This window comes from Rattus rattus, chromosome X (genome assembly GCF_011064425.1).
Source record: "Rattus rattus isolate New Zealand chromosome X, Rrattus_CSIRO_v1, whole genome shotgun sequence".
Taxonomy (NCBI): Eukaryota; Metazoa; Chordata; class Mammalia; order Rodentia; family Muridae; genus Rattus; species Rattus rattus.
In genome coordinates this window covers 11,201,146-11,216,840 of record NC_046172.1, presented here as the reverse complement: position 1 = coordinate 11,216,840, position 15,695 = coordinate 11,201,146, and the positions used below count along the sequence as shown (strand labels likewise).

Sequence of the window (15,695 nt, the reverse complement as noted above, 5' to 3'; positions counted from 1 at the left end):
AAAATAACCACTCACAACTTCCCCAAGGTTCAAAGAAAGGTTGTCCTGGGCTCTCTCCCTTTCACTTGGGATCTCTACGTAGATAAAATCACCATGGAGGCCTCAAAGTAATATGCATTATTTGTACTGAAATTTCACGAGGAATCTAGAATTTGGAAGATAACTATAGTGGTCCTTTAATTCATAACTTTTTGTAGCATTCAGCAGGGAATACAGAGAGATTCGAGACCAATGAAAAACCTAGCCAGTTGACTAAATGACCTACTCATTCAACATGATAGAAAATCTGAACTGGCAGACGAAGTGGTCCTGTGTTACGTCATCAGGCACAAGGATTGGGTTGGTTTTGTTTGTTTGTTTTTGTTATTGTTGTTGTTTTGTTTTCTTTTTAGTGATTTTGTGCTTAGTTCTGCATTCTTAACATTTTGTCAGGAACCTTTCTCCTCGTGACCTTTATTCTAAATATAATTTGACAGTATCTGATATCGATATATTTAATTAAAAGTCATAGCATCAATTTTATACTAAAGTCCTCATTATGGATGCCTCCTCTGAGTGCCATAACTTACTCCATAATGAACCTGAACACATATTTACTATATGAACTCACACTCCTGGTAGAAAAGATGATAGCATCAAGTAGCTTCTAATGAGGCTCTGTGACAAAACATTAGTTTCTGCTTTCATAGTATTCTTCACCACGTCCCAGGCTAACATATTCTGTAAAGAAATATGCAATACCCCCTTTAATACTGAACTCTATTTGGTTTAGTGTGGGCTAAGAGAGAAAACACATTTAAAGCAAGAATCTGGACATTGTGACCTCTCTAATTCAAGCATCTGGAAGGCTGAGACAAGACAGCAGCCCTGAGTTCAAGGCCAGCCTAGACAATACAGTGAGACCATGTGTCAAGAACAAGCAGCCCAAACAAACAAAAAAGCAAAAGAAATATGTGTCTACATTAGATCAGATTGTTTTTTTTTCTAGAGTAGTGATGTCCAGTGACACAGTCTACAGTGATGGGAAATGACGTGTACCTGCCGGATCTACTGAGCAACATCCTCATGTGAAAACCGAGCACTTTGAATGTGCTCATTCTGACCAAGGAGATGAATATTTTACCTTCTGCAGTTTGTTAGCCATGCATCACGGAGGTTCAAATACATTAAATGAAAAGTTCCAGGAGTCTTTAACCCACAGGTTTGACAGTACATATCATCCTAAATAGCATGTTGAAATAACACATTCTGACCCGGGGACTGGATCATCTTTATCCAGAATATGCAAGCTGTGTATAATGATCACCCATGCATCATTTGGGAGCTATTCGCTTTGAGATCAATTGTTAAGGTATCATAGGATTGGAGTTCATATAACCTTATTTTACACACTGATGGCTTCAAAGCATAGGAGCTGGCAACTTGAATATGCCAGAGAAAAACTGTAAGGCTTTTCCTTTTTTTTTTTTTTTTTTTTTTTTTTTTTTTGTTTTAAATTTATATTGATATTTTATTTATTTACATTTCAAATCTTATCCCATTTCCCAGTTTCCCTTCTGCAAACCCCCATCCCTTCCCTCCACCCCCTGACTCTATGAGAATGCTCCCCCATTCATCCACCCACCCACTTCCACCTCACCGCCTTGGCATTCCCCTATACTAAGCCATCAAGCCTCCATAGGACCAAGGGCCTCCCCTCCCATTGATGCCAGATAAGGCCATCATCTGCTACATATACAGCTGGAGTCATGGGTCCAACTCTTTGGTTGGTGGTTTAGTCCCTCGGAGTTCTGGGGGGTCTTGTTGGTTGATATTGTTGTTCTTCCTATGGGGTTGCAAACCCTTCAGCTCCTTCATTCCCTAACTCCTCCATTGGGGTCCCTGTGCTTGGTTCAATGGTTGGCTGCAAGCATCCACATCTGTATTTGTCAGGCTCTGGCAGAGCCTCTCCAGAGACAGCTATGCCAGGCTCCTGTCTTTGAGTTAAAAGAAAGTCAAAATTCCCAAGGGAGAAAAGGAAAAAGTTCAGATGCTGAAGTTGCTGACTTCAAATCTTCTATCTATAAAATCCTAATACCTGCCCTATCTCCAAATGCAGAAGCCAAACTGTAGCATGAGTGCTTGATCATGCATCACTTCACCTCATCCTGTAGGCACTGTATTGCCTCACGTCTCACTAGAAGGAGGAACACCATATTAAATGTGAGTTTACAAGAAATCATATTTTCATAACTTATAATATGGTTACCATATTTTCATAACTTATAGTGGTGATTATTTTCATAACTTATTGTACTTGTGATTATTCAACTCTAAAATTGTCAATCTCTTTGCATAATTTATAAATTAAAAAAACTAATCACAGGCATGGGTATACATGTAAAAATAGTATATAGAGAGTTTGGTATAATTCAAAGATTCAGGCAACCCCTGGAATCATGTTCTCTGCTGATTAAGGGAAAAGAGATTTGCTTAGTTGAAATACAGGGTGCTGATAAGGAAATATTATCTAAAGATAAGGCCAAGGATGTGGCTGTGAATTTCTTTACTAAACTAAGAAGGTAACACAGTGTCTCTTCTCTCATGCAAAAGTCCCTTAAGGGAATTAAAGGCAGGCTTCAGAATCCTCTAAAAAAACATCATATTTTGTGACATTTTCCTCTGAATCTTTCCTTCCAAGAAACCATATATGATAGACATGTTGTCTGTCTAAACCCCAGCTACTGTAACAATATTGCACTGTGTACTATGTACTTAAAATACTATATTAAAAATCAAAGAAATTATTTTATCTTCGGTTTGTTGACCGGCGTCTAATTTGATGGTTCACGCTCACATTTTCTACTTGAATTAAGTAGTGAATGTATATTAAAGGCTTCTATTGCCTTGTGCACACAAATGAGGAAAATAGGAAAATATGATGATCATAAATTATGGTCATGAAATTTGAAGTGTTACTATAGCACAAGAACATCAACACTGTCAAATTCCAATCTGATCCATCTTATATGATTTATGATTCGAAAATCATCTGTATTTACTCAATTTAAGAGCCACGGGGAATAGCCATAAAGTCACTCTTTTCTAGTGAAACAAACCGCTGTCAAGTTTAGTCTCTATATTCAATGATAAAATTTGTGTTAAGGGGAAATGTCTTTCTGGCTCAAGGGATTTTTAATAGTTTATGTTTTGAGACAGCAGTTTGCTATATGCTTTCATAACTTAAAATTCCTTATGAAATGGGAGCCAGTAGAAAGTGTTTGCCATGGAACAGTATTGTTGCTTACTTCCTTGAATTCTTCTGGCTAGCTACAATGCCTGTGAGCATATAAACGTGTAGTGACGTCAATCTAGGTCCAATCTCTAATCTGTGTGGACCGAGGGCAGAACAGTAACCTTTCTTTCCTGCATGGGTAAAACTGCAGGAGTTTCCAATACATGGGGGAATTCTGGGAAATCAGAGCCCTGAGTTCCAAATGGCAGAACTGCACTCAGTTACATTTTGACAATGTTTTCCCACAGGAGAGGAACTAGAGCAGTACTTACAGTCTGTTTTTCTTCTCTTCAAAAAACTGCTTTTGAGTGCAGACTACTGTGGTTGAGGCTCTCCTGTGAAAGGAGCCTGGGGTGCTAACAGAAGATAAGGATAGTACATCAATCAAGGGCCAATCTATAAGAGGAGTGGACAAAGGACAGTAAAGTCATTGGCGGAGCAGTGCGTGAAAGAAACAAGCTTTACAGGGTGTTTGCTTCAATCTCGAGAACCAGGCTGTGGACAGGTCTTCACAGCAGCAGAAACTGTAAAGAAGACACTCTTCTTTGTACAACTTGTTTTTCAAAATCCATAGCAAGTAACAAATAAAGCCCTAAAGGTTAGGAAACAGAAGGATGCATACGGAGGAAGATCCTTGTTCTGCATAGAACAAAAGCATCCAGAAAAAGGCATTCAGAGAACCTTGTGCTAGGCAGAAGGCATAGGTGAAGAAGGTGTTCACTGATAATGTTTCCACTGAGGGTAGAAGATTCATTAGACTGTTCCAGTGAAACAAGGTGATGTGCCCTCTTTGTCACCTGTTACCAGCCCCGGCTTCTTTCATGCCATAGCATCAACCACAGTAGTATGCACTCAAAAGCAGTAGCTTTGGGGAGAACAAAAATAGAATTGACTACGTCAGAGTACGTTACACATAACTAGGAAAAAGGACCGATTCTTACATTTTGGGTTGACTTATATATCTGTATGCATGTCACAGTTCTGTCTTAGGCCTTTGTTGCAACATTAGTTTTTCCAGCTTTACCAAGGTAAAGATCAATACAAATGTATCTATTCAATGTGGATATATTGTAAAAATGTGCACACAGTGGACTTTTAATTAACATCAGCCCATGTCTTTACCATTCAGCATCATGACTAAAGGCACTCGATTTTTTTCATTCAAAACTGTTCTCATTTGAACTATTAATAATGTATTTAACCCGAAAAAGAGTCACAATTACAATTACTCCTTTCTCTGTGTCTGGGTGGAATGAACTACCAAGATGGTGATTTCTGAGCTTTTGAAACCTACAGATTTGTCTAAGTAATTCTTTGTTTTTTTGTTCAGAATGGAAGACTAAAAACTTGAGAAGGGCTTCAGAGGGTTGGCTGGGGGAGTCTTTGTTTCCCCTGACTGAGTTGGGACCTACATGTTATGTCTCAAGCAACATACAATCTATGCATTCTTGTCTATCCTCGGTCAGTCTGTCAAGTAAGAAGCAATGTTGAGAGCCATGGTACTAAGTCATTATGCCTGAGTGAATGTGTGTCCCAGATTGAAAATGCTTTCCATTTGTGAGCTCCTGAAAGAAATGCAATGCAATACACAGGCTGGACCTAGGCTCCCTACAGATATATAGCAGATGTGCAGCTTGGTCTTCACATAGGTCCCCTAACAACTGGAGCAGGGGCTTACCCTGACTCTGATATCTGCCTGTGAATCCTGTTCTCCTAACTGGGCAGCCTTGTTTGGCCTCAGTGGGAGAGAGTGTGCCTAGTCCTGCAGTGACTTGATGTGCCAAGGCAGTTGGGTACCCAGGAGGAACCACCCCTTTCTCATAGGAGAAGGGGAGGGAGGGCTGTGTGAGGAAGTAGTGGGAGAAGAGGTGGGTGCAATCCGGATGTAAGGCGAATATGTAAATTAATGGGAACAATGCAAAGAAGCATTGAGGAAGAGGTCGATATATTTCAAATTAAATTCTCCCATAAATTAAATTCTCCCCCTGCATTTGGGATAACTGTAGTCAAATGAATCAACTTGAGTCCCCCTTTCCCAATATGCAATAAACGACTGGCATGGAACATGATTGCTGGGAGGAAGGCGGGGGGAGGTGGGAGGGGAACACACATAGAGAAAGGGAGGGAGGGGGCTAGGGGGATGTTGGGTCAAAAACCGGGAAGGAAATAACAATTGAAAATGTAAATAAGAAATACTCAAGTTAATAAGACAAAAAAAAAAAAAACCAACTGGCATTGGTGTGAAATTTCCGAATTCACAATGTCCTTTCATTTCTTTTGCCTCTAAGACTTCAGTGCAACCTCGTTCAATGATTTGGATGCCCTCCTGGGAGAGCAAAGCTTCTTGGCTACTTTGTTCATAAAGATATTCTCAGTTCAGAGAACGATCTCAACTTCAATTAAATGCACCTATTTTATTTTATTTATGGTATTTGTTCAAGTATAAGTAGGCTCATCATTATGCAATGCTATCGCACATCAAGGAGTGCTTGACCTTTCTTTGTCTTTTAGTATGACCCACATGAAAGCCATCTTCCTCCCTTTAGATTCTTCTCTACTGTATATGTGTGATTGCTTTTCCTGTATGCATGCATTTATGTATGAACCATATGCATGCCTGGTGCCAACAGAAGTCAGAGAGGGCATCATATCTTTTGGGACTGGAATTATGGACATCGTGACTCATCATGTGTGTACTGGGAATCTAATCTGGGTCCTCTGCAAGAGCAAGTGTTCTTAGCCCTGAGCCATTTCTCTAAGTCTATCTTCTCTATTGTAAAGGAGATTTTAAAACCTAGTTTCTCAAAACATGGACTTCCTAACTGGTCACGCATATTTTCACTTACTATGTAGCGCAGGCTGGCCTAAAATTCATGATCCCCTTGCTACACCCTTCCAAGTGCTAGGTCTACAGGTATAAGTCTCCATGCTCTCTGTTCTTATCAGTCTTTAAAATTCAGTTCTCCTGAGTTTCCATTCCATGGAGGTCTCTGTTTACATTAGCACTGAGTTTATCTTGTTTGGGATTTTCCGAAATCATTTAAAAAGTATATAGGTTTTGCCTCCACAGGTAAGGATCCAACACTTCATGGAATAAGACAATGGGGTTCTTTTCTTTTCTCTTACTGCCCTGCTGGAATGAATTGAGATGCCAAATCTCTTAAATTCAGACTCCATTTTAGAGAACCTGACCTAAGTTTGAATTCAGGTAAACTAACAGGCTGGTACCTAGCATTAGTTTCCAAGTTGTCCCCCAACAAAACCCAGTCCCTTAGCTTATCCCCAACAAGACCAGCATTTCCAGGTTACAGCATCAATGAAACCAGTGTCTCCAGGTTATTCCCTCAACAAACCTGTGCCCCCAGGTTACAAGCCTACTCCCTGTCTAACGACCACCAATGCAGAAGGGAGCAGAAATTGAGTTTATGATATGACTCCCAGCACCAGCCAATTATGTTAAAGGCCACAGTAACTTTCCAATTAGATGCTTGCACACATACTCCCTGCTTGCTGCTTACTATAAAGCCTCGCCCTGATAGACATTCAGGGCTCCACCACCACCAAAACCATCCTGTGTGGTGGTGGGGTGTTGTGGGGACAGGGGTGAGCTAGCTCGAGTAAAATAAAGACCCTGCTGTGAGTTGCACCAGATTGGCTCCTGTCTATTTTGGGGCTTCACTAACATTTCTCTGGTGCTACAGAATGAACTGTCCCTCTCTACAAGACCCCTTTGAAACAGTTCTTCCTCTTAAGATGTTAGTGGACACACTATTAATTTGCTCAAGCCATTAGCCCAGTAACAGAGAGAGAGAGAGAGAGAGAGAGAGAGAGAGAGAGAGAGAGAGAGAGAGAGAGAGAGAGAAGAGAGAGGAGAGAAGAGAGAGTTGTCTCTTTCATGAAGGTTGTACTTACAGAAACAGATACTGTATTTAAGGTTCAAAAACACTGTCCAAATAAAACTGTGATGGGTACACAGTTCTTGGCAGTCAATCAGGGCTATAATTTACAAAATTCTGGCAGATCATGGCAAAACTGAGAATAACTGGATTCAAGAGACGAAAGGTAGTAAGAAGTAAAATAAAATCGTTGCACTGTTTATGGAGAGTGGTAGGCAGCAGTCCTTAATTGGCAGCTACAGGGTGATAGTTTAATGCAGTAGATGAAATGGTGCAGAGAAAGAGAAGGGACTGGGTGGAAAGACGTTTTCCCCAAATCCCTAAAATGAGTATTAAGAAATACCTGTAAGTGACAGGTTACAATCTCCTCAGCTAAAGGACGTCTACGATATTTTTTATTCTGAAATATTTTCTGCGTCCCCCAACAGAGATCCTAAGAGCACTTACACTTCACTTGAAGTCCTGTAATGAGAGGAAGATGGTTTCTTTTCTGGAAAGTTTCTCTCTCTTGAAAGCATCTAGTTTTTCATTCCATATTCTCAAACTGATTATCACATACTGCCTGATGAGTGTCACTGGCAGTCTGTTAGACTTTGTTACAAAATCTGTCAAGTGAGATGGAAAAACAGTGTACAGTACCTGGGGCTTCTGTTTCTAGGTATGATGGGTATCTATTGTGTTTTCCCAAGGGAACAAGACTCTTCTTTGGAGAACTGGTTTTACTCCCATATCACCCACATAGCTCTTATAAAAGATTTTTTTCTAAATCCCCTGACCATAGGAATGATCACATTAGGCCAGATAAAACAATCACATCCTTCAGAAGGTGTCTCTTGAGCTATAAAATAAGGAAGATGTGAACCATGGTAATGTTAGTGGCCGAGGTCAAGTCTCAGAGGGAACACTACTCTGAGAAAATGAAACAGAGAAGAGAAAAACAGAAAAAGTAGGAGAGAGGGAGAAGGAGAGACAGAGACAACGAGACAGAGACAAAGAGAGATAGAGAGAAAGAGAAACCACAATCTTTGAACCTTTGGTTTCAGTAACCCTTGACTCTGTCAACATTATCCAGACAGAACAATAAAACTTCCCAAAGTTAGTTCATCATCATGTGCCATCAAGAGTTATATCTTAAACACCAGCCTATTAATGATATAATTATCTAAAAACAAATATCATCGATATCTGCTTTGGGTTTAGAAATTATTCTTAGCAGTTACTTCCAATACTCTACTTTCAAACTAACAATACTGAGGCTCAAATTTAAAACACTTATAGGAAGTTCCATAATTTAGTGGGACTAGCTTTCTTATTTATTTCTTTCATTTTGACAATTAATTTATTAATTAATTATGGTTCTTTTAAGACAGAGTAGCTATGTAGCCTTGGCTGCCCTGAAGCTCACTATATAGACCAGAGATCTATTGACCTGACTAGGCCTCCTAAGTTTAAAACATGCACCACTACACTCAGTAACTAGCCTTATTCTTGATAAAAATTCATTATTTTGGTATTGGAAAAGTACATTAAGTACTCAGAGCCCCCTGAAAATAGTAAAACTCATAATAGACTTTCTATAGTAAAAGAGCATGCATGTTGTTTCACAAAACTTGTTTCACACACACACACACACACACACACACACAGAGAGAGAGAGAGAGAGAGAGAGAGAGAGAGAGAGAGAGAGAGAGACACAGTTCATAGACTATAAAAGCACTTTTATATTTTAGTTACTTTGAACTCTGGATGAAGTCTGCAGTCAGCAGCATGCTATAATTTAATTATTAATTGAAATCCTTCTAAGAGCTTGCTTGCCAACCTGAAGCTTTATCGATGAGTAGGATTGTGGTTCCCTCTCTCTCTCTCTCCCTACATAACTACTTACCTACCTACCTATCTACCTATTTATCTTTTTGTCTGTCTGTCCATTGATCACATATGTGTGTGTATCATATGTGTGAGTGTCTGTCTGTCTGTCTTTCAGCCTCCACATCTTTTTCCCTCTTTGCCTTCCTCCTTGTCCACTGTATGATATAAAGTGAGACATCCCTCTGCCAATCACCATTGTCATAATGTACTATACCATCCCAGGCTCAAACAAACAGGGCCAAGTCAGCATACACTGACTTCTGAAACCACGAGTACAAACAAGCTTTCCTTTCTAGTAGTTTTTCACCTAAGACACTTGTCACACTAGCATAGAACTGATGGACGCCCCTTAGAAACCGTATCAATGTGGTCAGGTCCCCTGTATGCTCCACCAGAGCTACTTTTAACCATAATGCAGTTAGTTGAACTCCAAATGTACCTTGGGTGGTTCTGTGACCCTTAAACATGGAGGACACTCTCCTAACTCCCACATGTGTAAGCCCCTGGCTTGGGACACAACATTCAAACTCATTTTGTTTCTAGTAATGTCATCCCACCAGTTACCAATTTCATTCTCCAAAGATTTCAGCAAAAACCTGACTCAGGAGATGGATGCTTCTATGTGTGTCTTAGTTTTCCTTACTGAGAATCCCATGAGCAAAGTGTTCGATGTTTAGAAATCCAGATGTAAACATAAATTACCACTTTTGTTTTTAACTGCTCCCAAGGCAACTTGTCAATACAAAAACCCCATGGCCCAGTTGGCCTTTTTTCAGCCCCTTGCTTGAGAAGGGCCTACAGTGCCAAGTACCTTGTCCTTTGTCCAGCACCTTAGATGATCAGTGAGTACCAAAATCAAGATAGGACTCCATGTACAGAAGAGCCTGGTGGGGATGGTGAAGGGTTCATTTGCAGGAATGTGGTCTGTTGTCGGAAAACATGAGCCGGTGAAAAAGGAAGCATTCACATTTAAGGTGACTTTTCCAAAACTGAGTCTTTCTGAGATAATGCTCCAATATCCTAGTGAGCGGATACAACGCCAGGGTAAGAGAGAAGCAAGAAGTGGGGTGAAATGGAAGGTGTTCCTCCAGCCTTTCACCAAGAAGCGGCTGCTTTGTGCAGAACCACCTGATTCATATTTGTTGGCCAGGCATGGTGGTCTACATCTATGATCTCAGCATTCAGAAAACAGAAGGACAACATGACCTGCATAGTAGTACCTACCATGTTCTGCTAAACCCGAGCAAATGTGCGCACACACAAACACAAATGCACACAAGTAAGTCCAAATTGTCTCCAGCTGATATTCTTTCAGAAAATGGTGAAAACTTAAGAATGGATGGTCTGGGGTTGGGGATTTAGCTCAGTGGTAGAGCGCTTGCCTAGCAAGCGCAAGGCCCTGGGTTCGGTCCCCAGCTCTGAAAAAAAGAAAAGAAAAGAAAAGAAAAGAAAAAGAATGGATGGTCTGCTGGAAGAAAGAGATTCCTGGAGTCATAGCCTTGAAGGCTACACATGGTCTGCAGTCTTTTCCTTCTTTTGTTTATTTCCTGCCTACTGTAAAGTGCACATCCGCTGTCATAGGGTCCTATGATCATGACAGTTGGCCTCGCTACAGGCTCAGCCAAACACATGTAGCCAAGTAACCATGGTCTGAACCATCTGAAGCTATGAGCTAATGCAATTCCGCCCTCCTTTTAAATTGTTCTTTCCGACATGTTAACACAGCAGTGACAATGGTAGATCACATAGGCCATTCACAAAGTCATTTAATTTAATCAGTGTAGTCAATGAAAGTTAAAAGGACAAGAGATGCACATGGAATGTTTTCATCCCTCACAAAAGTTGTCAACGATTGCTTTGTAGGTATGACTTGTAAAATGATTTTCTAGTGTAGAGTATATAGCGGTCAAGCCATATTTAAATTTTACATAGTCAAATGGGATATCTGAGCTTTTTGTTATTAGGAAAAGTTTTAATGCCCTGGCAGGGCATTTTCATAGTATGAATGTTTCCTAGACCCACTCTCACTTCAGTGAAATCCTAAGCGAGTCAGAAATTAAAGCAGGCAGTGAATGGTAACCATCAAAAGCACAACTTTTCTCTACTGCGGAACATAAATACAAAAAATTCTCAACTATTAATAAAATAACAACTTGCAATTTATTTTTTAATTAATTAATTTATGTGACTGCATCCAAAATGATGTCGCCTACTGGTATCCTCCTCACAGAATTTCCACACCCATTTCCCATCCTCTTCACCTCTGAGAGGGTGGCTCTGCTCTAGGTATCTACCACCCTGGCACATCAAGTCTCTGCAGGACGAGACAGCCCTCTCCTACATATGTGCCGGGAAGGCGGGGAGGCTTCAGTCTAAAAGAAATGCAGGGACAGAGATGAAGCATTTTATTATAAATTCTTGATGAAATGGAGGGTTAGCCATCTCCACTGATAAATTTCTAAGAGGAAGGCAGTTACAGGAGGTAATGCGTGTGCCCTTTAGCACATCAAACTACTAGAGTGCTTTCACCCAATTCTATGAAATACAATGTAAAAAACTGTAAGCTAAAAAGAAAATCAAGACTTCCTAAGTCTATTTCAGGTAGTATAATGAACCATTTGGCCTATCCTCACAGGAAAGCCACTAAGCATCCTAGGTGAGAAAAGATGCTTGCAATAATGCAGAAGACAGACAAGACACAAAAGCTTCTAACGCAGCAGGCATTTGGCCAAGATAGCCAGTATTGAGGCTCCCTTTCATTATGAGGACAACTGCAACTGCCAAAACAGGGTGTTGGTTCTCATGCACTGGTAAGCTACGGATTATAGACGGCAAACTCAAGAGACCGCTCAACTCAGCATATTAGAGAAGACATTCCTCCTTCTGTGGCCTCCCCCAGATTCCCATAGTATTTCACACTTAATAACTCAGAAAATGTTAAAATCTTGCCAAGTGTTGACAAAGGGTGTCAAGCACAGGAATCACATACTAGTAGCGCAAGTTCAAGTTAATATAATAATCTCTTCTGTAGACAACTTGGTATTACTAGAAACGAATCAAAGATGGGCATGTACTATGGTCCAGGAAATCCACTCCTGGGTATTAATTCTAGAAATAGATTTTTAGTCTACCACTAGCACGGTTTATAGATTTTTAGTCTACCACTAGCACGGTTTATAAGTTTGTAAAACCAACAACAATCCAAATGCACAGAAGGAGTAACACAGATGAACTATGACATATTTACACCGTGAGATCGCTCCAAGTAAAGTGAATACTGCAGTTTTTGGTCTAAGTCACAACCTCATGCAATAAGATGAGCAAATTCCAAGAATATGATATTAAATGAAAATAAAAGTAAATTGTAAAAAACATATACTCAGTATGAGTCATTATACTAAGGTCAAAAATATGTTTTAATCATATCATTAGAAATACTAGTATATTCTGTAATAATATAAAGAAAATAGAAAGAACAATATGTGTAGAATGTAGGATGTTTATACGTGAGGAGGCGGTGAAAAGCATAGTTTCTGGAAAGGACTAACAGGCACTACAAAGTCATGCTTTATGTTCTTTGGGAAACTATGTTCTTACTAAATTAGCAAATAGACCTAGCAATGTTTGCTGTATTTTTACATATTATTCATATGAGATAAATAATCTATATCTAAGAACATAGGTCAAATGTATACTTGTCTAGCAGGTGTGAGGTCCTTGTTCTGATCTGTGGTGCCACAAACAAAATAAGGAAATCCATATCATATAAATATTCTCCTGTTCTGCCTCACATTTAATTTAAAAACTTAAACCATAGCCATTAAAATCCCTTTGCTTCAAAGAACTTGTTCATTAAGTTTGTTTATCATTTGTTTGCAATTAACAGAATTTGTTTCTTCCAGAAGTTCTTAAGAAGAAACATTTGGGCTTCCAACCAGCAGTCCTGCTTGCCAATAAACTTAGAGTCTTAGCTCTGGAAATGCTTTGGGGGATCATCTGATACAGGCACCAACATGAAGGATGGAGAGTGTCCCGATGCAAACTCAAGGTTTGGGAACACAGCCAATACTGACAATGCGCAAGCTGTTATCAGCAGTTTTCTTCTGGGACAATCAAAAGTTCTTTCTCAAAATGCATCCCAAAATTTTCTTGTTTTAATATATGTTCTAGAAAGATGCACCAATAAGGAACTCAATAGCACTGAGACCACAGATGCTTACTTTACATGGACTCAGAGTTCTAGTTCCAGGGAAACTATGTCTGTAGGCCTGAACATATGGAGAGCGAACCATAAAATACCTCCTCACAATCACAGAAAAATTAAGGGTATTCAAGGAAGCATCAAAGACTCGAGTGGGTAGAACCCAAAACTGTTAAAACATGGAGTATGAAAACTATAGATGTAAAAGTGTCAGTTGTACCCTTGGACATAACCTGAGACTATATTAGCCCCCAAAGTGAAAGATATCTTTAGAATGGCGATGATTTTGAATTTGTATTGGTTTGAAAAGAACATGAATAATATACATGCATATATACCTATAAGTAACATTTCACAGACTTAGCAGGCTGCATTTATATATTTAGGAATATATACATACACAAACATATATGAGTATAACAAGTAATAAAAAAAGAAACCATGAATTTGAAAGAGGGTAAGGAAACTATATTGGAGGGTTTAGAGGGGTGATGTAATTATATTATAATCTCAAAATAAGAAATAAAAACAGAAAAGAACGCATGTCACCAAAGTATTTTCATTGCTTGATACAGTATATCCAATGTGTATAAACATAGACTGGTCTTTTAAAGAAGGACCAATTGCTGAATTGTATTAGCAGAGAACAATGATTTATTTTTAGCTTTTATTGTAAATCACAGTGAGAAATATGTTTTATCTTGTGATCCCCAAATACATATAGATTTATACAACTGAAATTTAAGTTTTACAGAACAATACATGAATTATCATGCACTTTTATATTGTCGATTTTAGTCTACTTTGTTTTGGAAAAATACTGATAAATACTGACTAAACAAAACCCACAACCCATGAACTATCCTCTCAGGAGATGTTCTGTAGATCTTTGTGTAGTTTTATGAATGGAAGAATAAGAACTAGAAAAGGAAAATCAAGTTAAGTAAAGGACTGGATAATTCCGTGGTTTTGATTTCTCCAAAAGTAGACCCTACATGAGACAAGAAATAGAATGCTGGTCCCTTGGGAGATGATTCTTGGAAGCATAATAATATAGTATGGGATGGGATAAAAAAGTAAAGGAGGAAGCTCATGAAAGTAGTCTTGGGAGCACGATACTCCCAGAGATAACCTGGACTCCTCTCCACTGAGAAAATGCAGGAGACAGTCCATGCAGAGCCATGGACGCTGAGGGATCTGTCCGCTGACTCCCTCCCATTCTTGGCTTAGGTGTATTAACCACCTAGTATTCCAGAATTTGGTGCTGAAGCAGGGTCTTGCAGTATTGAGTAGAGCCTGGAAATAAAGCCTCAGAGACCAAACTTGCAGACATGTGAAGGGGAACCATACACATGTGCGGGAACTGCCCATCTCAGCTGAGGGAAGATAGTGCATGGGGGGCATCCTCAGCGCTGGCTACAGATGCTCAGAAGCGACATACAAACAAATAACCAATGCATATCCTTCCTTTGAAATATGCAGGAAGGAGGTGAATAGAAATACAAGCCTGAAGCCTTGTGTCTTCTCATGGTTACCTGTACACACAGCTTAATACAGAGAGCGTTACCTTCACAGACTTGGCAAGAGTAGCCAGCAAGCTAACCACATCATGAAGTTACAGCAGCTCCCTGTTCAGGGGGGGGGGTGGGGCAGAGAAAACAGTGATCTGCAAGAGGACAGAGGCTAAACTACAGAAATCTGACTTTCCCTGAACAGAATCAACTACACCAAGTATGAGACTATGTAGGCAAGTTCTCGGAGCTATGCCTTAAGAACGACAGAGACACCATGAAAGATGTTGTAAAGAAAGCAAGAACAAACAATGACAAAAAGCAGAGGTACCAGGCATCAGAGCAGGCTCTTATCTCCCTAGTTACTTGGAAGGCTGAGGTGAAAAAAAAATGACCAGGAGGTTGGGATAGGCTAGACAAGGATACCAAGAGTTTGTCCAAAAATCAACAAGTAAATGGAAACAATTATTGAAAAAAAATAAAACAAAAATCTATGGACTGGATTTTGTAATAAGTAAGAAAATAATCACCTTATTAAATATTGAGGAAACTTTAAACTTATACCTTGTAGAAAGTCAAACTAAAGAGAAATATAATCAGTGTGTTCTGGCCACTGGCTGGCCATACCATGAATATGCAAAATGAAGTTAATTTTGAACATCTTGAAGAGGGAAGAGAGGAAAATGCAAGGCTTTCAATCTGCTGGTGGTTATAAACAGGTTCCTGCCCCTTCCGTGCTGCAAAGACAGGGAGAGAAGAGAGTACAAAGCATCAGAGGATGCTAATTCCATGTATCATGGAATTTGTGTGTGTTTGTGTGTGTGTGTGTGTGTGTGTGTGTGTGTGTGTGTGTGTGTGTGAAAGAGAGAGACACACAGAGAGAGACAGGAGACAGAGAGAGAACTAAGAGTTATAGGGCTATCATCATCTGGAAAAATTAGCTT

The 15,695-nt window shown here is 39.6% G+C and overlaps 1 protein-coding gene across 1 annotated transcript in view; it reads right to left on the bottom strand.

The window, feature by feature from the left end:
• The window catches only part of Srpx (sushi repeat containing protein X-linked), a 74,669-nt gene that overhangs the window by 36,954 nt on the left and 22,020 nt on the right, over positions 1-15,695 (bottom strand).